Source organism: Cydia splendana, chromosome 6, assembly GCF_910591565.1.
Source record: "Cydia splendana chromosome 6, ilCydSple1.2, whole genome shotgun sequence".
Taxonomy (NCBI): Eukaryota; Metazoa; Arthropoda; class Insecta; order Lepidoptera; family Tortricidae; genus Cydia; species Cydia splendana.
The window spans coordinates 2,680,596-2,708,229 of record NC_085965.1 but is presented as its reverse complement, the minus strand read 5'-3'; the positions used below and the strand labels follow the sequence as shown (position 1 = coordinate 2,708,229).

The 27,634-nt window shown below is 37.9% G+C and overlaps 1 long non-coding RNA gene across 1 annotated transcript in view; it reads left to right on the top strand.

Annotated features, from left to right (window-relative positions):
• Positions 1-27,332, top strand: part of LOC134791346 (uncharacterized) — a 92,742-nt gene extending 65,410 nt beyond the window's left edge. Inside the window, exon 2 of the long non-coding RNA XR_010144290.1 lies at positions 27,242-27,332. This is a non-coding gene — a long non-coding RNA (uncharacterized LOC134791346). The remainder of the gene's footprint in view (positions 1-27,241) is intronic.
• Positions 27,333-27,634: the final 302 nt, after the last annotated feature.

Here is a 27,634-nt window from a genome sequence, read left to right as displayed (position 1 = left end):
GGACGGACGGACGGACAGCGGAGTCTTAGTAATAGGGTCCCGTTTTTACCCTTTGGGTACGTAACCCTAAAAAATGAAAAAGACCCAAGCACGTCGAGCTAATGATTACACTCTCCCCTCGTGGCTCGGCTCGTGGCTTGTCTCGTGTCTCGTAAGCTCGTCAAGCTAATCGATTTTAAACACTAACGGCACGGTATAAGGTTTGTAACCGAATGACCAGCCGAACGCGAGTGTAAACACAAGCGCCCGTCACGCGCCCCTGACTCGTGCCTAATAAACCGCTCCTCCACTCGAGCCGAGACGAGCCACGAGACCCCGCTTACACTCGCGTCTCGAGGCTCCGCTCGCGGCTCGGCTCGTGGCTCGCACGAATATTTAAACCGCCTATGTATATGATGTCACTGCGATACAATACCGATCTGTCAGAGTCAAAAGTGACGGTTTTGGTTGAAAAAATGACACCTGTACACGGACAGAAGTACTAGCCAAGGTTACAATCGCTATCGCTTCGACAACGAAACGCTTTGTGTCTCTCTATCACTCTTCCATATTAGTGCGACAGTGACAGTTGCGTGTCGATCGCTACGGAGCGTAAGCGATTGGCATGTTGGCTACGCGGCCAGTGTCGTATCGCTGTGACATCTTATAAGCGTTTTTAGAATTGGGCCGTACGTGCCACGCAATATTAGGCTTGAAATAATTGAAGCCAGAATAGTAACTGTTCGTGTCGCACCTTGTATTAAATTTTGATATTAAAACAGAATTCTGTGATTTCAACGTGTTAGTTCAAGAGCAGAGAACTTAAGGAGCGCAAATATTTTACCATTCTCTAAATTGGATGACTATTTCATTGATCTTAAGAGAAGACGTCAAAAAAATGTTGTAAAATAATCCAAATGAATTAGGTACCATCACGCTCCGCGATTGTTGCGCCAATTAGGTTCCTAGCTAAATCGGTTCTTCAATACATACGCTATAGAATTATCCATTTAGCAAGAACTCTAAATGACATTACAATCCCGTGTGGTACATTAAAAATCACAAATGTGTCATCCTTATTATATAAAATGTATATTCCTTACCGATTTGCAGTTTTCAAGCTAAGTTACGTGGAAGATGTCCTATCAAACATATCAAATATAAGTCCTAGCAAACGTGGATACTATTTAGTGACTGTACATTGTATTAAATACAGCTATTACAAAACGTTTCGTGAATTCAACGTATTTGTTGAAGCGGTGGATTCACCGTGGTATGCAATGCAAATATTTTACGGTTAGACTATTTCATAGCTGGCCGAGATTAGTAAAGTGCGGCTTGGATTTTGAATGTTGGAATATTGGGATTATTCAAATTTAGAAATAGTTATTTGTTTTACAAGGGGGCAAGGTTGTTGTTTAACCGCTCGTGCCATAGGCGTACCCACGGTGGGGCAAGGTGGGGCAGTTGCCCCACCCTGGTCTCTGACCATAAGCTAAGAATTTCTGTTTCAACCGTACCCTGTTACAACGTACCCAGCTTCCCCTTCTTCTTCTGCCCCACCTAGAGATGGGTAGGGGTGAGTAAATACTGAGTATTTACTCGGTATTTACTCAAAGCACCCGATAAATACCCGTATTTACTCATTTAGGTGGGTAAAAACGATTGCTGATAAAATATTCAAAAAGTGAGATTTAAGAACAAAATTGTCTTTTATTGAAGAGTGCTAACGTGTAATAACAATATCTATAAAATAAAAAGCATATAGGACGCTTAATTTAGGAAAAAAAGGTAATTATTAGTTAGAGGCAAATTGTGATAATGCATAGTTAACAATTTTGTTTTAAATAAGAAGGTATTTACTTTAAAAATATTGTACTTCAATTCTATCGATGTTCTAGATAACTGCATGTCGCGCAAAAGTGCGTGTTTACGCGGCACTTACGACCTTTTATTAAGGGTTTTTTAAAGAAAACTCAAAAATGGCTCAACCGATGATGTTCAAAATATTGTTTTTTGTACTTTATTATACGGCTAATCTCCCGATATGTTTTCATATTTTTTCTGAACTTTGGTTCTAAAGTTATAGAGAGATAAACATTATTTTGGCCTTTCGAAACGGTTTTTTTCCAAAAATATTCATTTTATCCAAAAATGTTCTTAGAAACATTCCAGTTATTTTTAAAGACCAATTTAATGATGTGCAACACGTTGGTGCTTTCTGATTTTTTTTTCGTGACAATTAGTTACATGTATGGAGTGCCCCTCTTAAAAATACATTTCTTACAATTTTGAGTACTTAATCCAGTAGCGGCTTCCATAATACACCTATATTTCAAATTTATATGCCCCTTTCAGCACTCTAAATAGTTTATACCCACCAATTTGGGTATAAACGAGTAAATACGGGTATATTGAGTAAATACTGAGTATTTACTCGGTATTTACCCTTGAGTATTTACTCACTACCCATCTCTAGCCCCACCCCTTAAAAAACGCTGCGTACCTACGCCCATGGCTCGTGCTAATATTGATACCCGAGCAAGCGAAAGATTCCAAAATTGAACCACGAGCGTAACGAGTGGTTCCAAAAATGGAATCTCGAGCGGTGTGTGGGTTTCAAAGCACGAGGGTTAAAAAAAATTTGCCCCTGAGTGAAACACAAAATTTTTCACCACACCAACCCGAAGTAAATATTAAATGTAAAATCAAACAAAATCAAACCAAATCAAATCCAAATCAATGTTATTAAATATTTATCATCCAAAATCATCATTTAAAGTCAATTCTACCAGCAAAGATAAGAAAACAACTCAAAATTTGCATTTGATTACTTTGCCTCACATGTGAATAAAATGCAACTTTGCTATCAGTTTTTGAAGTGCAAAGTAAGCCTTTCCGAGCTGGTGTGGTGAAAATAATGTTTAAGTATTTTGTCTTTCAAATAAACATCGATCGTTATGAGTTTTCTGAGCACTAGATAAACTAGGCTAGGCCGACCAAAAACACCAATGTAATGGCTCCTCTTCACGTTGGGCCAACGCCAACGCCAACGAGGGACGCAGCCATGCGGTAGAATGAGATAGCAATATCACTTGCTCCCTCTAATGGCTCCTCTTCACGTTGGGCCAACGCCAACGCCAACGAGGGACGCATTTATGCGTTAGAGGGAGCAAGTGATATTGCTATCTCATTCTACCGCATGGCTGTGTCCCTCGTTGGTGTTGGCGTTGGCCCAACGTGAAGAGGAGCCATAACAAAACAAAAGCTCTATAAAACAAATCCTACGTATACAAAAATATTCCTAAAACTCTCCCCGTATCTTGTATTTCATGGAGTGGAAAGGCTCGTCGTTTTTTGTGTCAAAATTTGTTCGGACGTATCTTGTGCCAAAAAGCAACTTTTTCGACGCCGGGAAAAATGCTTGTAAAAATTACAGGGAAGAGTTGAGATTTCTTTGAAGCGTTTTTGTGGCTCAATTTTACTGCCATAACGTAGCAGGTGTGTTGGGGTTATTATCATGGACAAATTTAGAGAAACGCTAAAAAAGGTGAATTACTGTAGGTGCTGCAATCCAGTAATTAAAACTTTTTTTGGTGTTATTTGTCCTATTTATCTTTAATTACGACCATTTTACTTAATCGCGTATAAGTATTATGTTTTGAATTACCTCTGACGTTTCGAGGATGGCATTTTCCCCTTGGTCTCTGAGAACGAATGGCTAAAGTTGATCATCATCTTCTAGCTGCGGGAATTATTGGAACTGGTCTTATTTATAAACTTTCACGTTTTGCGCATTTAATTAAAAAAGTGTAAAAATCGTAAAAGTTTTAATCAGTGTTGTCCTTTGTATTATTAAAAAAAAAATGGTAATTTATTTACCGTTTTTCTGAATTAATCCATTTATAGAAAATCACAGCCATATACCTAATTATGTTTAGAAACGAGAATTTTATGCTATTTTTCAACAGTACCTACTCTCCTAAAACATCGCGAACTATACCAATAAAAAAACATTAGGTATTTGTGTCATTCAATACTAACCATGAACTCATTCAAATCAACTCAACTTGCTCAAAAACCTATCGGAATATTCGGAATAACCCCGAGGTACCGATTGCAAAAACAAAGCTGCATTTGGAAAAGCAATGGATTTTGGAACAAAGTCGGTGCTAATTAGTAACCGGCAGAGCCAGCAAGTTTGCTCATTGGGCCTCAGATCACTTCTACTAGGCCACGTTAATTACCACATGTCAGGAATTTTGGCCGTTTGTCAGGAATTCGGCCGGAATACGAAAATGTCAGGAATTTTAGTCAATAACAGATTTTTTTAATTAAGTAAGTACACAAAAAGGTACACATTATTAAAATTTACTTACATAAAAAACTATCAAACTTAAGCATACATAGATATCTACCTAGCTAGATCAGGAATTTTGTCAGGGAATTCGAAATTTGGATCTGGTAACTAGCCACGTTAATAAATGGAACGTTCTTGCGATGCAGCGAGCGTAGCTAAAGGACGTTCTATACTTTACAAAATCTACTCTGCGGTGCGCTGCGTGAACTGCGTTGCCTGCGTCTCGCCATACGCTTAGCCTTAGTGTTGCCGTTAAGAGCCAACGGGAGTGGTCATTTCTACATACAAACGTACTCCTCGTTTTCCTCCGTGGTTTTTGAAGCTAGAGCAATGATTTTTTCAACACAGATTAATATTGTCAATATCTGTGTTGGACCGTTTTGCTTTTTTTTATATTGTTGTTTTTTAAGGCGCTAGAGCCCTTCAAAAATGGCCAAAATGGCCTAATTGACTATGCCGCAATGAGAGGCGTGGCATTCAAAACTGATATCAGGGTCAAACAGATCACAGTGTTATGTCTTTCCTGTAGACATACACAAGAGTTAAGGGCTATAAAGCTTAATTTTCTTATTTAACCCTTATCCACGTGAAAAGGTCCTCCTTTTATTTAAAGAACTATGATAAAATGATTACTTACATGCCCACAAGCTGTTAACTATTGCCCACAGGAGAGAAAACTAGCGTGTTATCGCGAACAGCACATTTTTCTCTCCTGTGGGCAATAGTTAACAGCTTGTGGGCATGTAAGCAATGATTTTATCATAGTTTTCTAAATAAAAGGAGGACCTTTTCACGTGGATAAGGGTTAAATAAGAAAATTAACCTTTATAGCCCTTAACTCTTGTGTATGTCTACAGGAAAGACATAACACAGTGATCTGTTTGACCCATCAATTAGCCAAAAAAGCAAAACGGTCCGACACAGATAAATTCATAATCATTTAGATTTCCAAATTTGGTTACGATTGGTTAAGTTTTGGAGGAGGAAACAGAGGAGTACGAAACCTCGATTTTTGAGATTTTTACGCAGGATTTTTCGCCTTGTCCTTATCGCACTACTTTTAGGTGCCGCTTCCGTTAGCGAGTCGGGTATATTTACCTAAAATATTTAAAACTCAGCTCCTGTTTCGTCTTAAGTCATCCTAGATATCTATTGCTTTTTTGTGGAGAGCCATTTTGTGGGGACGACTGTCTATCTGCCGCATATAAAATTGCATACCATTTTATTAGGCATGCGTCCGCTTTCACTCAATAGCCTAGTTCATTTTAGATTACATTAATTTCACACCCTAGCGGGTACTGCCTCTGTGTACGTTCCATGATACGAGCAAGGACAGATTCCGCTCTCGGTGTATAAATACAATAAAATAAAAATAAAAAAGCCTTTATTCTACCATAAATATGAGTTTTCAATAACATTACAATAATAACTAAGTGATTTCGTTTCTACATGTTATTTATAATAAACTATCAATATTGTCACATAATTTCATGCATTTTATTAATGTCAATGAGTTATCTTAATAATTATTTTTAGTTAATATTTATGGAAGTCGCCTCTGCGGCGTAGGCCTCCCCCAGTCTCCTCCGCTCTTCTCTGTCCCTAGCCAGTCTTCTCCAAGTAGGACCACCTATTTTACGCATTATATCTTCCCAGCGTTTTAGCTCTCGGTGTACCCCTAATTATCTCATTGTCAAAATGTCAAATGGGCCTCTACGTGTCAAACATTTTCTTCTTTAAGATTATGTAATCTGTTGGGTAACAATACAAAAAACGGCAGAAACTCCTACGTAAACTCTTTATAATGCGCAGTCTATTAAATAAGTCTATAACGGAATCACACTACTTCGCTCTGGCTTACCGACATTTAATTTCGCTGAGATTTCTGAGTGCAATTAATGATAACAAACTTCTAAAGTTAAAGCAGACAGGATTATGAAATATTCAAGCATTTGTATCTATAATTATTAAGAGATACTGACATAGCTCGTCGGAGAATAAAAGTGAAATTTGATTTGGAAATAAAAATAAGTGTAAAATATTTTTTCGGAAAAATAGATAGGTTAAGACAGTATCGGTTAATTCAATCTGTTCTGACAAATTTAAACGTCAAAATGACAGAGACGTATAAGAATAACGATAAAAGTATTTCGAATTGAACCTAGCTGAGAAGCCTCTATTAAGCATTAAATGCGTCCACGGCTTAGAGCATTTAGTAACTGGAGACGTCATGGCTGTCAGTTTCTGTACAAAACAGTCTGCCGATTTTTGCGGGGGAGGGGTCGTCAAATGTACCTATTACTATTTCTACAAATAGCCATGTTAGTCCAATACAAAAGTTTGCACAATTGTGCAAGGTTTTCGACAGAGGGGTAAGCTCTTAAAGGCGACTCCAGTTATTAAATCCACGGTTGTGTCTAATTTTATTCCTTTTCACATGCTCAAGGTCGGTTTGTCAATTTCACTGTCGTTGGAATCGTTAACGAATCCGAATATTAATAAACTTCGAGCTCTTCCTATTAAATATCTATATTATATATTCGAAAAAAATCACGAGTCTAAAAATAATAAAACTTACTTTGTAATTACAATATGAACCGAATTTATCCTATGGACGCAATTCCCCGGTGAATTCATTAAGCTTCTGCATCAACCCATTAAAATAGTAAACTAACGGATAAAGATAAGCTTTGAAATGTGCCCGTAATGAGCTCGCACGGCCTAACTAACTACGAGGCGTATTCAGACTTTCTAAATAGTAATTAAACTTACTTTAAATTAATAACAAAAGAATGAATGAGTGAAAGAAGGCTAACAAAGAGAGACTATAAGGGAGAAGTGGAAGTGGGAGTTGGAAGGGGTAGACCTCGGCGGACTTTCTCTGATCAGATCGGGGAAATCCTGAAGAAAGGCCAGGTCAAGACCACCCTAAACCGGCGAGCGTGTATGAGGAATGTTATGAAAGTGAAGGAAGCGAAAGAGGTATGTCAGGATCGTAGCAAGTGGAAATCCGTGGTCTCTGCCTACCCCTCCGGGAAATAGGCGTGATTATATGTTATATGTACTCGTATGTACATTAAGAGCTAGAATTAAATGAATTTAAAAATGTATGAGAACGGTATGTATAGTAAACATTCGTAGAGCCAGGCACCACTTTTCAGACTGGCAACATCAGGTTTCTTGAAGCTTGGTAGCCCAGGGTGGCCAGGGTGCGTAGCCAACGTGCAATCGCTAACGCTCACCAGTCACACCACATACATTGAAAGATTAAAGAGGGAGATAATTCACCAAAAAAACCTTAGTTTTTTTTAATCCTTTTAGCGCCACTTGCACCATCCCACTAACCCGGGGTTAACCGGTTGGACCGTTAACCCAGTGTCAAATTGTACTGCTGACCATGGTAAATCCAGGTTTAATCGGTTAACTCCGGGTTAGTGGAATGGTGCAAGTGGCCCTAAAAGTTTTGCATGTTTAAATCCGAATGCGCCCCCAGTTGTATAAGTATTTTAAGGGATTTTTACTTTGTGTTTCAGCATTACGGTTAATGAACTTACTCATTTGCATTGTGTTGTTAAGTTCGTTAATTTTAAGTAAACCATACAAAAGCCATTGCCGTATATTGGGATTACAATGAGACAGAAACTGTTTTGGCAAACATATGTATGGACTGTTAACTAGCAAATTAAAACCTTATTGTATTGATATAAGGTTCACTGATGGTGAATTAAGTGTTGTTGTTAGTATATGCTTATATACTCATGGACACATTTATATTATAATATGATTATAAAATAAGGTTTGATTACTGGATTACAGCATCTAGTAATTTCAAAATCACTACACCTTATTGAACAAAGTCTGTCTGTTTGTGGGTTTGTTCGCGATAAACTCAAAAACTAATAAACAGATTTTCATGCGGTTTTCACCTATCAATAGAGTGGTTCTTGAGGAAGGTTTAAGTGTATAATTTGTTAACCCGTGCGAAGCCGGGGTCGGTCGCTAGTTAGTAATTATTATTTTCTTGCGTTCCTCTAAATTTGTCCATGAGTGTAGTATATTACATACCTATAGTTCGTTTTTTTAGCATTAGAAAGAACTTGAAAGAAGGTAAGCGATCTTGACATGACTTTTAATTGAAAAACGCTTTTTAAAAATCAATAACTATTACTTATGAAAGCAGAAGAATATAAATGATCGTATTAGATTCATAAATGTTACATATTTGCCGTAACTTATTTTTAAAATGTGTTTCTCAAGTAAAAGACGCATCAAGATTGTTTACCTTATTTCTAATGATAAAAAACCGGGCAAGTGCGAGTCGGACTCGCGCACGAAGGGTTCCGTACCATAATGCAAAAAAAAAACTAAAAAAAGCAAAAAAAAACGGTCACCCATCCAAGTACTGACCACTCCCGACGTTGCTTAACTTTGGTCAAAAATCACGTTTGTTGTATGGGAGCCCCATTTAAATCTTTATTTTATTCTGTTTTTAGTATTTGTTGTTATAGCGGCAACAGAAATACATCATCTGTGAAAATTTCAACTGTCTAGCTATCACGGTTCGTGAGATACAGCCTGGTGACAGACGGACGGACGGACGGACGGACGGACAGCGAAGTCTTAGTAATAGGGTCCCGTTTTACCCTTTGGGTACGGAACCCTAAAAACGAACTATAGTAGGCAGTAAAGAATGAAATGATCGTGTCAGATCACCTATAATTGTCGGCTGAGGCGAAGCCGAGGTTAACATTTTGATCTTGATTTGATGAGGCTTTTTTATATACTACTAAGCTACTACTCCACTACTACTACTCTACTACTACTCACTACTACTCACTACTACTACTATTTCTCTGTTAACGGGGCCGGAAAGCGGCAACTTCGTTTAGTGATTTATTAGTGATGATTTTCCAGTCCGTTTGGTTCTAAGAAGAAAAGTACTGCGCTAAAACCTCACGTTTCAAGCCAGCAATAAGTAACTTCCATTTGACGTATGGCACGTGAGCGGGCATTTCTCAAAACCTAGCAATAAAGAGCACAAAAAACGCTTCCATATTTATTTCTATACCTACGAAGAAATTTGTTATTATTTATTAATTTTCGCATGCCATTCATCTTTGTCATACTCGTTGTTAAACATAAGCTTGTCTTCTCTTTCGGTGTGCGGGAGCTCGCTAGCACGTGCCCATGTCTCGCTTGCCTGGGCGCGACTAAAGGCAACTTGTACAATTGTCACAAGGTGAGTGCTTCAATTTTGGAGCGTGTAAAACCTATCTTTAGATATAACATCATAGCCTTCTTAGATTAAACATCGGGTCGGATTAGAGCACAGAGTAGTTATTTAGTAACAATTGCCTTTATTGAAGTCTAACCATTAGTAACAATTTAAAGGTTTCCCACTATTTCTTTAACTTTAAACCGAATGCACTTTCTATCTATTACGCTTTGTTGAGCTCTCATTGTGTTCTGAAACTAAATCTCCAGTACATAAAAGAAAATATCTACAGTATACATTACACTGGAAGAAGTCGCGATTTACTGCAGTTACTGTCACTGCGTTTGATACCGTTGAATTTATTTACTTTCTGTCCTTATCCTCGAATTTATAAACGAAAACGTGGGATTTTATTAAACTTTTCTCTGTGTATTCTTTTCTTTTTCAACATATTAAATGCTCCATCGTAATTTCGTAATGTATAAAGGATGACTCACGTCAGACCGGGTCGTGTTCGGGCCGGAGCTCCCGGCGCTTACTTTTCTATGACATGACAGGCGATCACGTGATGCTTTGCATAGAAAACGATCACGTCACGTCAGACCTCGAAGGAGATGGAGGCACGATCTTGACGTCTTTCGGAAAGATTGGCCTAATATTGCCATAGAACGTGACGCGTGGAAGGAAGAGAGGGAGGCCTTTGCCCAGCAGTGAGACACAACAGGCTAACATATAAAATAAGCCATATTGCATGAACGTAGTGGTCTACGGAGAATTAGGTTAAAGGAGTACGTCATTGAACTTCGAATTGAAAACTTGCGATGAACAATTGTACGACAGATGCATACAGGTGTCATACAGCCCAGTACCGTCTTTACCATAAGGGCACTCGGGGCCCGTGCCCAAGGGCCGCCATCCTCGGGGGTAGGGTGGTTCACGTTTGTATGGGAAAAATTCAAACTCTAGTTAGAAGAAGCGGCACCCCCTCATTTTGTTACACTTGTTATGTTGACAAAATACGCCAAGTTTTGTAATCTTATCTCAAGTACAAGGGGGTGCTACAACACTTTGAAATTTTTCAAAGTTGTATGAAATCCAAAAAAAAAAGTATTTATTATTCAGAATTTTATTTAAGTATCTGGTTTCACACTATTTGCACATGTGATTTATAAGTTTTTAAGTAGAAAAACATTTTTATTTCTATTTTTTATAATTTTTCAAAAGTAAGATTTTTATTTTTTTTTAGATTTTTATGTAAGTAGTGGTTTTCACATTATTTGAAAGTGTGATTTAAAAGTTATTAAGTAAAAAAATATTTTTATTTCTAGTTTTTATGATTTTTTTAGGTGAAATTCAAAAAATCTTACTTTTGAAAAATTATAAAAAATAGAAATAAAAATGTTTTTCTACTTAAAAACTTATAAATCACATGTGCAAATAGTGTGAAACCAGATACTTAAATAAAATTCTGAATAATAAATACTTTTTTTTTTGGATTTCATACAACTTTGAAAAATTTCAAAGTGTTGTAGCACCCCCTTGTAGTTGAGATAAAATTACGAAACTTGGTGTATTTTATCAGCATAATAAGTGTAACAAAATAAGGGGGTGCCCCGTAGGAAAATAAAAAAAAATGTTTTTTGAAGCACCCTACTCGGGGGGCCCCGAAGGACAGACAGTAACAGTATATTTGATAACCCATAATAAATAGAAGATCATATTAGAAAAATGTTACTTTAATTCGCTTTCTTTTCTTTCCAAAAGGGCCCAAGTTCTTATGTGCCCAAGGGCCCCAGCATAGTTAAAGACGGCCCTGATACAGCCAATAGGTTAATTAAAACCAAGGTAACATTATTAAGATACAGGAGAAATTTTAATTAAAGTACAAGTACGTCTAATAGTTAAAGATAAGTAATATTAATTATTATTATAAGTACATATAGATTGTTGTATGTTAATTTTTAATTAATTCTATGTTATCCTTAGCTCATTAAATGAATTGTATATGCATATGTAAATGACAATGTTTGACTATTACTGAATAAATGATATGATAATTATGATTCAAAATAATCCTACACTACGATATTTCAATAAAACCGGGCAAGTGCGAGTCTGCCTCGCGCACGAAGGGTTCCGTACCATAATGCAAAAAACGGCAAAAAAAAACGGTCACCCATCCAAGTACTGACCCCGCCCGACGTTGCTTAACTTCGGTCAAAGATCACGTTTGTTGTATGGGAGCCCCACTTAAATCTTTATTTTATTCTGTTTTTAGTATTTGTTGTTATAGCGGCAACAGAAATACATCATCTGTGAAAATTTCAACTGTCTAGCTATCACGATTCGTGAGATACAGCCTGGTGACAGACGGACGGACGGACGGACGGACAGCGGAGTCTTAGTAATAGGGTCCCGTTTTACCCTTTGGGTACGGAACCCTAAAAATGGAACTACATTTTCCGACCGAATGAATAAAGATAATTTAGTTTTAATCTGAACCCAACTTCTTTTATTCAATTTATTTCAATTAAAACAGTACCTATGGTAAGTTGGCGCAAGTTGAGCGTCGGGGAAAGTTTGTGGAAAGGATTTATTCCTTTTGAGCAGACTATTCCTGAACTTTGCTATATTCAAATCTTACACAATCTCCTTGGTGCAATATAATGCTAAGTTAGAATGATAGCTGGCGCAAAATTTATTTAAACATGAGGTGAACTATAGTAAATGTAAATTTAATTCGATACCGTGATGTGACGTACGCGTTTGCTTTAAGTTTCATTTTGTATGGGATTTTGAGTTTTCAAAACGTCCCGCTTGGCGCGCTGTTCAAAATCCCATACAAAAATAGACACAACGCAAACTCGTACGTCACGTCACGTTATCGAATGAAATTTACAAGGTTTCAGTATCTATCAACGCTTGATTCGAATTAACTTTTAACTCGTACGAAATAAGGTCCAAATTAGGTTGGCCCTGGACACCTAACCCTGTCGGACTCAATAAGTAACGAAATAAATAGTTTAGTCAAGCTGATAGAATTAGTAGTAACTTACTTTAAAAGGGTCGAAGAAACGTGAGAACAGAGCAATTTAATTTTCTCTAAATTTTCTAGTTAATTTTATCAATGACAGATTACTTAGGTGGCCGATTGGTGGCCGAGTGGTCTAGGCATCTGTCACGAATGCAGGCTTATTATGGATCGCTTTATCCACGTGATAAAATAACCGTCACTTTTTAACTCCGCGGGATAGAAAGTGACGGACACCGTTTTATCATGTCGTCACGTAGACAAAAACGACCATCCTATCCTTACTGGTTCGATTCTAGCGCTGGGTTCTGGAGGCCTCGGTCATTATTAGGGTTCCGTACCCAAAGGGTAAAACGGGACCCTATTACTAGGACTCCGCTGTCCGTCCGTCCGTCCGTCCGTCTGTCACCAGGCTGTATCTCGCGAACCGTGATAGCTAGACAGTTGAAATTTTCACAGATGATGTATTTCTGTTGCCGCTATAACAACAAATACTAAAAAGTACGGAACCCTCGGTGGGCGAGTCCGACTCGCACTTGTCCGGTTTTTTATTACTATTATTAGTGTACCGCACAAAACTTTGTTCGCGGTACACTTATGTAGTTGAGCTGTGCTCAGAGCATAAAAAGGTCAACCACGGCGTTGCATGAACAAGAGATTTCCTTTGGCAGGATTGGTCCTTAGCACCCAAGGATGGATTTAAGAAGTGGAGCCACCCAGATTTTTGACGCAGGTGGGGGGTGGGGGGGTTTTAAGCGTCGGCAACGTCTGATGTTAATAATTGTTTAAGTTTAGGTTCTATGCCAAGTTTAGTATCATTTTCAAGTAAATCAAAGATGTAGACATAGATTTCATCTAAATCAGTTCAGCCGTTATTGATTCCCCATACAATCTTACACCTTCCTTTTCACTTTTAGGAGATTTTTTTTTAGTAAAAACTATCCTATATTCTTCCCCGGGACTCAAAATATCTCTATACCAAATTTTATCTAAATCGGTTCAGCGGTTATTGAATCCCCATACAAATTTCCACCTCCCTTTTCACACCCTTAAAGGATGATTTTTGAGATTTAAAGTAGGCTATGTTATTCCCTGAAACTCAAACTATCTCTGTACCAAATTTTAACTAAATTGGTTTAGCGGTTTAAGCGTGAAGAGGAATTAAAAAAAAGTATTTTTTTCATATTTTATGTGTTTTTACTTCGGAATGGTGTCATTATGATATCAGAAATGAATTCGGCATCCCCAATTTATACGAAAACGATACCAAACTTGGCCTAGTAGCTTAAATGATATAGATATCAAGATCAAGTTGAGAGCCCCCCCTCCCCTAAAAACTTACATCAAAAATCTCGGTGGCTCCACTTCTTAAATCCATCCTTGGGTCCTAAGGACCAATCCTGCCAAAGGAAATCTCTTGTTCACGCAACGCCGTATTTTAGGCCCAGCACCATCCGCTAATGGGATCACTTTCGGTCTTGCAAATAAGTTAAATGCGTTTTTCTCAGAGACCGTTTGACGTAGATACCTAAAACTTGGAACAGTACAGCAATTACGAGTACCACCACTCATATTGTAAATAAGTCTAAACTACTTATTTCTTATTTTAGGGGGAAATTTAGGGGGTTGAGAGGGGTAAGCTGATTTTTTTTGGTTAAACAATAATCGTTAAACCCAGTTTTTCACACACCAGAGTGAAACAATGTGCGCAATACCCGCTTTATTACTAGCGAAGCCAAGACTTTACTGCGTTTCCAAAGGAGATTTACGTCCTGTTATTATTGCTGAACTTTCCTCGCGGCCCGCGGTCCGAGTGAAAACTGTACGAATGCAATTTTATTTATGCGAGTTACTTTTGTTTTAATGAGACGATTCTGAGATAGAGTGGTTAGATTTTGTTAAAATATTCGCTTAGACTAGAGGAAATAAATACATAGGTAATAATTATCGTGTTTCTTGTGACAATTGTCATTAACTTCGCAAAATAAGTACTTACTTATTTATTGTCGATATAATGGAGTTTGTTTTGAATTAAAATGTTAGTGGCAAACAAGCACACCGCCCGTCCGATGGTAAGCGGTTACCATAGTCTATGGAGGCCTGTGACGTCAGTAACAGTGATGTCGATAATTGTCGCACCTGTCACCGTGATGAAATAGGGGTTCGATTCCAGCCCTGGGTTCTGGAGGCCTCGGTCATTATTTTTCGTATATTTTTAGAGCACCGTACAAAACTTTGTTCACGGTGCTCTTATGGGATCACTTCGGTCTTGCAAATCGGTTAAATGCGTTTTTCTCAAAGACCGTTTGATGTAGGTACCTGAAATTTGGAATAGTTATGGCAAGTACCATCACTAACACTGTGAATAAGTCGAAACTGCTTATTTCTGATTTTAGGGGGAAATTTAGGGGGTTAGAGGGTTAGGCTGAATTTTATTTTCAATTGTAAGAATCGTGTGAGGTACCATTAGAAAGCTTGCAAAAAATTGAGTCGATTGACTGATTTTGACTTCATTTTAGAATGCAATAGTTTTGATAAAAAATGCATTTAAAGTTGCAAGTTTTCATACAAAATTTTTCACCTCTTTCCTGTCGATTTTCGCGAAAACTATAGCTAACAGGCAGCTGACCAGTCAATATCCAACTAAAACAAGTATGGAGACGGCGGGAAAATTATGAGGTTAACTCTATCTTTATTAGTTTTTAAACTGCAGCCTGATCTTTGGTTGCTTAGGGCTAGCTAACTGATGCTTACACTGGTCATTTTATATTAGGAAGTAGTTTTAGTGAGAAAGATCCTTACTTAAAACTTTGGCATTGAAATTTAAGACTTATGTCTTTGATACAAAGTTTAATTCTACTTACTTACTTTTGTGAGATATTTAATTTTTTTTTCTTAATAGCCTATTATAAGTATGAGAGAGTAAAAGATCTGCAAAATGCAACCTTGTAATAAAGCAAATAAGTTTAAATTTCGAACGGGCTTTCCAACCAATGGACTATCGCAGTGTGCTCAGTAAGAATCATATTTATTATTGGAGTTTATCAGTACAAATTTAAATTAAGAATTCCGTTCGTCACTGTCGTTGTGTTTTTCACATTAGCGCACATAGAGTTAGTAAAGCGTATAGAGATAATAAAGTCATTTAATATTTATTAACAGCTATGGTGTCATCTACCTATAGATTTTACTGAGAGTATCTGATTCGTCGAAACAGTATTCCTTCTCATTAAGTACCATTACATTTATGTATTAATTGACCGAAGCGAAGCGAAGGTCTACGTTTTGACTCGGGCATTTTGCTTTCGTATGTCCGGATGTTCTCCTCTACAGGTCGCAATTCTTAACCGATTCTCGTGAAATTTTGTGACCGAATTTTATGACTAAATAAAATTTTTTTGTCAATCCGGTTTTTGGAAATTTTTAAAAATTTCGGAGTCGTGATACCTGGCGCCTAAACAAATAGTCGTATCGATATCATAAGAGTTTTTTCTTTTTGAGACATGTTTACAGAGTTAATAGCAAAAAATGCAGAAAAAATTTATCGCTGGTTTAGGCGGTATTTAGATATTTAGTTTTGTATTTCCGGATGTTCTCCTCTACAGGTCGCAATTCTTAACCGATTCTCATGAAATTTTGTTACCAGATTCTATGACTAAATATTTTTTTTTGTCAATCCGGTTTTTGGAAATTTTTAAAAATGGCGGAGTCGTGATACCTGGCGCCTAAACAAATAGTCGTATCGATATCATAAGAGTTTTTTCTTTTTGAGACATGTTTACAGAGTTAATAGCAAAAAATGCAGAAAAAAAATATCGCTGGTTTAGGCGGTATTTAGATATTTAGTTTTGTATTTCCGGATGTTCTCCTCTACAGGTCGCAATTCATAACCGATTCTCATGAAATTTTGTGACCAGATTCTATGACTAAATAAAAATTTTTTGTCAATCCGGTTTTTGGAAATTTTTAAAAATGGCGGAGTCGTGATACCTGTCGCCTAAACAAATAGTCGTATCGATATCATAAGAGTTTTTTCTTTTTGATATATGTTTAAAGATTAAATGGCCAAAAATTCAGAAAATTTGTATCACTGGTTTCGGCGGTATTTAGATATTTAGTTTTTACTTGAGAATGAGTAGCTAAATTTCGTCAGCTTTAGTAAGAACTATCATGGCGCATTTTGCAAACGTTCGCTTTTTTGTTTGCATAGGGAGGTCCCTGGTTCCATCCCCAGTAATTGTATGTTGCTACATAACTTTTTGTATTTTTTTATACTTAAATTTCGTATCAATTGTTGTTTTTTATTTTGAAAAAATGAAAAAAATCGTATTTTTTATTTATCAAGCGCGGGCTAAGCGCATTCGTTTATTTTTTGCAACAGATGATGGCTTTTTGCGCTTTAAAGAAAATTTGATTCTTGAATATACGGCGCCATACCTTTGGCCTATGCTCGTCTAGATGGCGACACCATTTTATATTTAACAATTTTTACTCATATCAGTAAAAGAACATGGGTCAAAATCATATGGCGTTCTAAAAATAAAAAAAATCATTTATCCATACATATATACATTTATTGATATTTTTTTTCATTTTCATTTTAATCCTGTATCGAAAGATGGCAGTAAATTTACTGTGACTACAAAATTTAGTATGACAATAACCCTCTACTACATATAGGGACCGTGCGCGTTGGAGGGTCTGCCATCTTGTGGCCTGAATCGGAAACATGTACATTGCCAAAACAAGTTCTACCATCTACCGCTCGTGTAGGTACGTTTCCTTATGCATAGTAGGTTCTGTCATCTTGTGGGCTACATCGGAAGCATAAACGTCACATTTACGCCTCACGCCAAAAATCTGACGGCTCCTATTTTACCCCCTATAGTTCACGCACGCCCACTATAGGGACCGTGCGCGTTGGAGGGCCTGCCATCTTGTGGCCTGAATCGGAAACACATGTGCACATGTACATTGCCAAAGCAAGTGCTACCATCTACCGTTCTCGTAAGTACGTTTCCTTGTGCATAGTAGGTTCTGCCATTTCGTGGGCTACATCGGAATCATAAACTACACATCTACGCTTCGCGCCAAAGATCTGACGGCTCCTGTGCTGCCCCCTATAGTTCATGCACGTCCCCTATACACTTTATTCTCTTTAGATTAGATATTTAAATTCTTACTCGAGAATAAGTAACCAAATTTCGTCAGCTCATCTAAATGCTATCATAGCGCAGTTGGAAAGACGCTTACAAGCAAGGATATGGGAATAGGTTCCCGGTTCGATCCCCAATAAATGCAATTTTTTTTATTTATTTTTTTGCACTTAAACATCGTATTGCTGATTGATCAAGCGAGCGCGAAGCGCGAGGTAAGCGTATTCGTTTGAGTTTTTGTTTGAACATTTTTTTAGCGGTTTTAGTTCAAGGGCATGGCTGTTCCAGGAGTCAATTTCCACTTACGTTTATAGCATGGGCGGTCACCATCCATAAATCGCAGGGGTTAACATTGCCTAGGGTAGTGGTCGACCTTGGGCTCAGGGAACTAGCTGTAGGTTGCTCGTACGTTGCGCTTTCCCGGGCTCAAAGTCTAACTAACAATAATGTTAGTTAGACTTTGAGCCTTTTAATTTGGATCGCCTCGCTAAAATGACCCATAATTTCCGCAAATCATTTTTTCTTCGAGGCAATTACTCCGTTCTCATTTTTTCCCAGTAGAATTTCTTCGCTTTATTTAATTTTTCGTGTACATTTTTTCATAAACTAAATTTTCCTTTTCTCAATTTATTCCCTTTTCTTTTTAATCCCAGTAGTTAAAATAACCAGTAGGTTTTTTTTTCATTAACTAAATATTCTCTATCTCCACATTTTCTCTTTTTTTTAATGCTAGTGGTAAAAATAACCAGGTTTTTTTCAAATAGGTAGGTTAGGGTTATTTTTTTTGATGACCCTATAAACGAAACTGCTCCCAGAGATAGGTAGGTTAGGGTTATGTTTTTTTGATGACCCTAAAAACGAAACTGCTCCCAGAGATAGGTAGGTTAGGGTTATTTTTTTTTTGATGACCCTAAAAACGAATCTGCTCCCAGAGATAGGTATGGTTAGAGTTATTGGCTGGCAGCGTTTGGTTTTTTACTTGTAGTTTTTTAGATTATGTTTTAATTTTAGTGTTTTTGATATTTGTTGTATGTGAAATACCTACAAGTAACAAATATAATTACTACACTATTAACATACAGTAACAAGAAAATATTATCCTAGATATTTAAAAGAACGAAAACTATAAGGAAAAGACTAATTTAAAAATATTAAAAATAGGCGGTTGCGGAAGAAAACCATTGGGAAAATATGGGAACGGAGTAATTGCTACCGAGAATGAATGATTTCGGGAAATTATGGGCAACGCAAAATATGAGAACGGAGTAATTGCCTCGAAAAAAATGATTTTCGGAAATTATGGGCCACACTCGCGCACGAAGCTTCTTAGTTGCAGTTTACAGGTTAATTCAAATGTAATGTTGGGTTCCTAACATAGGTAGAGTTAGACCAAGAAAAGTCTGCAGAGATTTTGACACTGGCACAAATAACATTGGCACTGCGTGTGCTGTCAAAATCTCTGCAGACTTTTCTTGGTCTAACTCTATCCACTTTTCTATACAATTAGTATGGCGACGTGTATACTTAAGGGGCATCGACCGTACACTGACATCGGGATGATATTTTTATCATGTTATTTAGTAGTCATCGTGCGTCTCGCTTGCGCCAATACATGTACGGACAAGAACGAGTGAAATGTACGATAACTAAATTACATCAGTTAGATGTCTTTCTGATATCAGTGTAAGTTTGAATTGGCCTGTTAGCCAAAAATTGTTTCGTATGTCCATATGTTCTACTCTACAGGTCGCATATCTAAACCAATTCCCGAATTTTGTAAGCAATTGATAGTTAAGTTTTTATGGTCAAATTAGATTCTCTAAATTCTTCAAAACAACGGAACCATACATTTATTCAGTTTTAAACTCTGCTCGCGAGGTCTACAGCTCACAGAGCCACTAGTTGTATACAGTATGTATATTTTTGAACAGATCGGTGAGAGCAGCATCTAGATACTGTTCTGTTACGAAAAAATAATTTTGGAAGACCGGGCGCAGCACGGTTCCATTTTTATCGACTATCACTATGCGCGTCCCTTTTGCACTAACATACTTGTTAGAACGTGACAGGCATGGTGACAAGCGATAAAAACGCGACCGTGCTACGCCGCCTGTATTGTATATGACAGTTAAAATTCACAGGTTTTGGAAACAAAGGTAAAGTTGACGAAATATAAAGTAAGCCGATCTTGATCAAACTTGTTTGAGCGACGAAGATGTCAGTTAAGATTTGGTACTCATGAATTCCAGTTCTACTAAAATATTATCTTTTAAAAGCTGACTTACAATAAGTCCAAAATTGTGCGGTAAGTTAGGTTTATATTCAAATTATACGCAATTCTTTGTAGCAACTCCGCCAAGTGGACGGAAACAGGTACTGGACGGCAAACTGACGCAGTTACCCTACTTGTACTAAAACTTAGACATTTATTAATACTTATTTCTGTGACTTATATGAAACATGAGCAAATTGATTAATACTTTACGTTAATTACATTTTGTGTAAAGCCCCCTCTACACTCGTGCGCGAATTGCGCCGCGAAGCCGCGAACGCGAGTGTGGCGTCGATTTTCGTAGACAGCGAAATCCGCGCCCGCGATTCACGCGCATAGTCTGGAGGGGGCTTCAGAAACAAGCCTAAACGTCAAAAACCGAGAAATGCCGAATCACAGACTTAATTGTAATATTATTCCTTTTTGAGTCGTGCCTGCCCAGTCTACAAGTTTAAAATACAACAATTGCGACTATATCAAAGATTATCATGAGGTCGTATGTATACCCAGTATTTTTGACGGATTTAGTTTTTCATGCTCGAAGTTGCCTGTCAACTCTGACGTATATTAAATTGTCACAACTATTTTGGTGTTTGAAAGAATCAATAATTGGCAAAGTGCCCTGGCAGAAAAAGCCATTCTCACAAAAAAAGAATCAATAATAACGAAAATGTTCAGAAAAGTGGAAGAATATACTTCAATATGTTATGGATGCTAGTAAGATGTAAAAACAACAGTTTAGCGGAATGTCAGTTTACGAAATGGTTTGTACAAATTACAGAGAAATTCATAATAATTTGTTTCTACTAGAAATGTGCCTTCACCAAACGTTTTAGATAAACGGCAGGCCTATATTATATAAACGTTCTTGATTTCGGTTGGCCGAAATTGGACTTACGATTTTTCCTCTTTTCACCTCCAAGATGAGGTTGATTGTTAGTGTTTGAAAGCTGTAATTTGCTATTGATATACAATCGACGCGACAAGGTGGTAAATAAAATCTTTAATCTCTAAAAAATATATCTAAGGTAGAAGCTTTATAACTTCTACATTACCTATACTAGCCCAGAGGCCTTTAATAAAAGTCCAAACTCCAAGGTCCCAGAGCTCCCAGACATTACCTTCTTATTTCCTAATAGTGAATAAAATGTACTTATGGGATAAATTAGTATAAGTATCCAAACTTAAAACCACCTAGGGATGTGTCGTACGGTGCTCTGAACACCGTAGTCTTGACTTCGTGCTTGGCCAATTATTTGTTTTAACAATAATCGTTAAACCAATTTTCCAAACACCAAAGTGGAACAATTTGCGCAATACCCGCTTTATTACTAGCGAAGCCAAGATTTTACTGCGTTTCCAAAGGAGATTTACGTCCTGTTATTATTGCTGAACTTTCCTCGCGGCCCGCGGTCCGAGTGAAAACTGTGCGAATGCAATTTTATTTATGCGACTTAGTTTTGTTTTAATGAGACGGTTCTGAGATAGAGTGGTTAGATTTTGTTAAAATACTAGGTTAGAGGAAATCAATATTCCTTATAGTTTCGCCATGTTCATCTGTACAGACAGATGAATTGCCTGTTAGTCTATCCATATAACCTGCGGCTTTGCTCCGTGATCGTTAGTGTTAGAAAGCTGCAATTTCACATATACGTATGTAAATCAATCAAGCATCAGTAAAAGTAGTAAAATAAAATATGATTTAGTAGATTGAAAGTAAGAATGTTTTTTATATGCTGTGTAAGTAAACTCGTGACGTTTCTTCAAACAAAAATATCATTTTTGACACTGACAGATCCGATCCATATCGTATTTATATCTAATTTTTGACGTATATTAAAATTAGAATCGGGCCGCTAGTCTTTCAGAATTCCGAGCAGAATCGTACTGAAGGAACATTTGTTATCGCTTAGCTTGAAATATTTTCGTGGTTTAACCGAAGAATTGCGGATGCTACGAACATTGTAGCGGTCGTAGATCAATCGTGCTGCTACGCCAAGCGCAGCGCTTGCTACGGACAGATATGTACTCGTAGCATGATACAAAATTTATAAAAATTAAAAATATATCTTGCACTTAAATATAAGCAAGGACACTTTAAGGATGACTCACGCTAGATCGGGCCGGGGCCGGGCCGGATCTTCCGGCGCTTTTTTCTATAGCACCACGTGATCACCGATCAGCCGTCATAGAAAATCCCAGTGTAGCGTGAGTCATCCTTTAGGAGGCTTATAAGAACGATTGTGTATTTTGTTCATTGTGTAATCTTTTGTCTGCCTATATATTTTCTAAACTGTGTGTATTTGCAGCAATCAAATAAACGCTTTATCTATCTTATGAATTTAACCTGGATTTGTTTATTTAAATAGTAAAACATTTATTTACATACAATATATATACAGTGGTACTACTAAACGAAATTAATAACTAGCTTAAATCTAAAATAGGCCCTTGAGGCATTGTACCAACGATGCTGGCGGCATTTCCTCGCTGTATCGCAATGCTGATACGTTGTGCGAGGTAGCCGCCAGCTCTTCGGTCACCAGTTACGTCAACCAGACGCTTCGCGATTTCTGCGAACAACTTATGCGCGCTGGGACCCCATGGACCTAGAGTTTCAACACCAAATGGTACAAAATGGTACTCTCTGCCGAGGCTCTTATATTTGTTACGTTTTAGAATTTCGGCGCTTTCCGCCGCTCCGCCCGCTTTTACAGTAGTCCGTTGGAGGTGGGACGGTGCCAGTGTGTCTACGCATGTAGCATCCCACACCAACATCCGTCCCAAGCTCCAAGGAACTAAGGACACTCCATCGGGCCTCTTGCCATCATCTCTGATAATGCCAGTCGGCTCAAGAAGAGCAGGCACATTGATGGTGGCAAGAGACCGACGGACTATGTCATTAAGCGACGCATGTCTCGAAAAACGGCCTGCACTTTTTTGACAAGATAATCCGTGGTGTCCCAGTCGGTCCACGTCCGTGCCACAAGAGCATATGTGTGGCGTACACACCGAAACCCCGAGTCGCAAACCAGTCGCCAGTCTAAGGGAGGCCGGATCCAAGAAAGTACCAGTATTGGGCGAAGGATGGGCATGTAGCCAGTAACCGGCTTCCCGGGCTCCGACCGCCAAAAGTCTCGCGCGGTCTGGACCTGTACAGTTGTTTAGGAGAGTATTGTAAGTTAAATCACAGTAAACATTATCCCAACTCCTTTGTGAATTTGGGTTGTCTGGAAATTGTTTGCCTGGGCAAGCAATTTTAAAAGCATTTTTGGCGTCCTCAAAGCCCGCAATCTCACAGTTTGTGGGCAAAGCCCTTAAGATATTTCCTATGAGACCAGACGTGCTATGAGTGGACGCCAAAAAGGCTGGGGAAGCCACACTGGAAATTTTGCGAATTCCTAAACCTCCAAACCGAATGGGGAGGGACGCTTGAGACCAGGAAGGCTCACTTAGCTGAATGTTTAGAATCGTCTCTAAACTAATTTTGATCAAATCATCTATGGGCGACAATAAATTTTGATGTTTCCAGAAAGGACAACAGCGGAGCACATACGTAAATTTAGGGACAAAAAGGCAGAATTTAAGAATCACAAGAGCATAATGAGGGCTAATTTCGAGTAAGCGATCCGTGTGACTTTTGAATTTAGGAGTTAGAAATATAATCGGGAAAAGATTCTTCGAATATAGGAGAACCCAGGAGGCAAAGAGAATACTTGTCTACTGATTTGATATTGGGAGTCAGATCGTCAAATTTGGGTTGTAAGTTGGTCAAAGTACAAGAAGATTTTTGAATAAAGAGTTCGCATTTACTGAAATTCAGTTCTAAACCAATATTTTCGAAACTACTCTTAATAAAAGACAAATCAGAGAGTACAGTATTCACGTCACCTCCTAGGGTTCCGTCATCTAAGTACCACACATTGAATTTTGATTTTAAATTTTTGATAATTGGATTTATAGCCAAACTAAAAATTGCTGGCCCGAGAGGGTCACCCTGCTGACAGCCAACCTCGGAAGATAATTCATGTGACTTGTACATTAATTTAGATGAGTCTGAATAGCAAAAGAAAAGGTAATTGTATAGTTCCGGAATTTTGTCCTTAACTTCTGTCAGCAAGGTGTCTCTACTAACCGAATTAAAAGCATTTTTAACGTCAATTTTGACAACAATTTCGCAATCATCGAGTGAAAGGTAGGTCCTTAGGGCATGGACGGCTGCCTCGCACCCACCTTTTGTGCCGAAACCTAGCTGTATTGGTTCAAAAAGGGATTGTAATTTTGATCTAATGTGTCTAACCGCAATTTTGGAAGCCAGACGTCGTAAAGTTGACCCCACCGCAATGGGTCTCACCCCTCCGTCCTTTTTGGTTAGGGCGATCAGGTTTGCCCCGTATAGAATCGGGACGTTATTAGTGTTAATTTTGCCTGAAAACATAAAATTTATTAATTTAGTAAGGGAACAGACAAGCTGCTCACCTGCGTCGCCCACGGAATGAGAAATAAGATCTTTCAAATGTTGGGGCGAGATCCCATCCAGGCCGGCTTTGAAAGAAAATATGGCGTCAATAACGTCTTTGCCTTCGATTTGGAGGCAGGCCTGGTCAGCTGTAGGTGGGGCAAACGAGTGTGGTACTGAAGGAGCCGGGGGATGTTTAGATCGTAAGGCCGAGAGGGTATCGGGAGTATCTGGCGATAGCACGTCGTTTGTGAAAAGAAGACGAGCGGCACCTTTAAGATCGCCGTCGCTAATTTTGCTTTCAATTAATTTAGTTCTATTGAAAGTGGATGAGCTACATCCAGAAGGTCGAGAAATGTGTGGAGTTGTATTCGAAACGCAATTGATTTTGATTTTTTGTGTTAAAGAAATTGTCTTATCCTTCTTGGCATGAAGGGTTTTGAATGAGAAAAGGAAAAGATTATGCCAATCATCAATTTGATTATTTTCCACACATTTTGTAAGTAGGCCTGAAAGGTGTTTAGCGACTGTGATCCTGGCGCCGCGCGGAACTCTTTTAATAACGGGCACATTATTTTTAAGTTCGCTAAGGTGTAAATGGAAAGGGATAGAATTTGGATGGTCAGAAAGGGGGGTGGTCAAAAGGGATGGGCCTAAATTTAGACCGGCGTCATTTTGGCTGATACAAAGACGGTGTTTTTTGGAAATATGAATATTGAGGCCTCTCTGCGTTTTAAAAGAGTTATCGCATTGTACACAATTAAAATTTGGATATGGCGTGCCATCGCCTGATTGAGTTGCGTTATGCATCCACTTACCGGAACTACACAGCAGTAATTAAAGCACAAAAAACTTAAAGATAAAATAACAAGATTCACTAGAAATACAATATATAGTTCGTTGTAGACGTTGACATCGGCCGTCAGGGCGACACGACGTAGCCGTGCAAGACCGCAACGTCTGAAACAAAAAGATATGTTATTATTTGTTCAGTACTGGGCCTGCCCACACTATTGCACAGTAATCTGGTGTTTTTTGATAAAATAAAAGCAGTTTTAGGCATCTAGAGCCATGTATAATTTGAAAAATAAGCCAAAAATATCGCTGTGCAAAGTGACAGACAGAAGGTTGACAGTTTTTATTTTAGTTCTTCGGTATTTCTCAAAATCTATACTTTACACTTGTAACTCGTAATCACTGGCAATAAAATTTTGGAATGTCGTAAAAATGTTTTACCTACTTCACGTTAATGAATCCGTTACAAAACATAAACTTTTTACGTCCAAAGTTTCTTCATATGAATATTAAAAGGGTCCCATATTGCCGCTGAAAGCTTCAGGTTTTATTACCCATTTGTAGCTGGAACTCTTGTTTTATGGCTTCTGCCAAATCAGTTATAACTTTAGCCTTTTCAACACGATTTTTGAAGTGAAAACTTCTTTAGCGGCGCTGTGCACTTTTTGTGATGGGGAAAAAATGTTAAACTCGCGACAGGTCACGTGACCGACAGATTCGACAGATTGAAAATTCGTGACCTGATCGAAAAACTGTTACAATGTCATTGAGTTTTCACTTCAGCCGGCACTCCCGGAGTGCAACCCGTTTTTTTATTATTTCAATAGTTCTTGTAGAGTTTTTAGGTTGATTGAATTTATTTACAGGTTTAACGAAGCTAGTTTATGATTGACAGATGTTTTATCACAATAAAAAGATAGTTAATCACCTTTTTTTCGTTATCAAATATTTTCAAAAATGATATTTAAATTTCTCGTATTTAAATTCAATTATTTATACTAAACGCTCGTCTGTATTAAATTTTAACTCAATCGACCCAAAAGTTTTGGAGTAAATTGACTGTGACAGATAGACAATATTACTCGTAACAGACAGACACGAGAGATCTCGTAAGGGTTCCGTTTTATTTCCTTTTGAGATACCTATGAAACTTTACTCTAAACATAATATGTGACTTCCCACGGGTAAAGGTACCTTATGGCGGTTGGTGCTTACGCTATTATTAACGCCGCTCCAATATTATTGCGGCGCTATGTGACGTAAGTTCCAGCTGCCATAAGGTACCTTTTGCCATGGAACGTCACATATGTATAAGGTCAATGCGGATAAGTGTGGCTGGCCTATTAATTGGGGCCTGTTTACATTTTGATGAGTGTTTTTTGCGTGTTCATACATTTGCCACTAAACGCAAGTGATAATTGTATGAACTCACAATAAACACTAATCAATATGTAAACAGACCTTAAGAGTATACTATTAGTATACTACGTACTCATCATCATCATCATCCTGGCGTCAATCCCGGTTGTGCCCCCGCGCGGGGCGCGAGGACCCGGGGTCCGCCTTCCGACTCCTTCGTGTCCACTTTGCCCGATCTTCGGCGTCCCTGGTGGTGAGTCCGTTGGCACGCATGTCCTCCTTAACGACATCAAGCCATCGCTTCTTGGGCCGGCCTCTTCTTCCCTAACAACGTATACTAAGTATACTACGTACTCGTCCATACAAAAAGAGAAAATGTTTTTCCACTCCTAAACATATTCCATTCTCCATTTTTTAGTTATTGGCACAATGAAAAACTAGGTTTATAACTAGGTTATATTTGCGGTTAGATGTACCTATTTTATAATTTCTGATGTGTTTTTTTTTTGCTTGTACTTTTGTAAATTCCATGTTGATGTGTATAAAGTGCCCTTGTGGTTTATTTGCTGAATAAATGTTGATATTAGTTTGATGTTACCTTTTTTTTTAAATTAGCAATACAAATAAAAAGCGAAACCTATAAACCTAGAATATATTATGCTGAAGCGATCGACATCAAAATCAAAGTGATTTGTTAAGATTTAGTTAGTGGAAATCGTTTTCTCCCGAAATGGAAATGTCATAGAAAAAGTACCGTTATTTCGATGTGATCGCAAAGGTATATTTTCTTCCCTTAAAACCACGCTTATCCCACAGCTACACCTTTTGACCTTACTATTTAATAAAAAACTTAGTCGTAGATATATTTTAACCATAAAGTAACACAAAAGCTTTTAGACGAGACAAAAAGCTAATGAAACACAGCAAATAAAGTGGAAAAAGCAGTGGCGTCACTTAATGTTGCGATTTACTTTTATAGAGGGCGAGGTACCGTACCTACAAGTTATG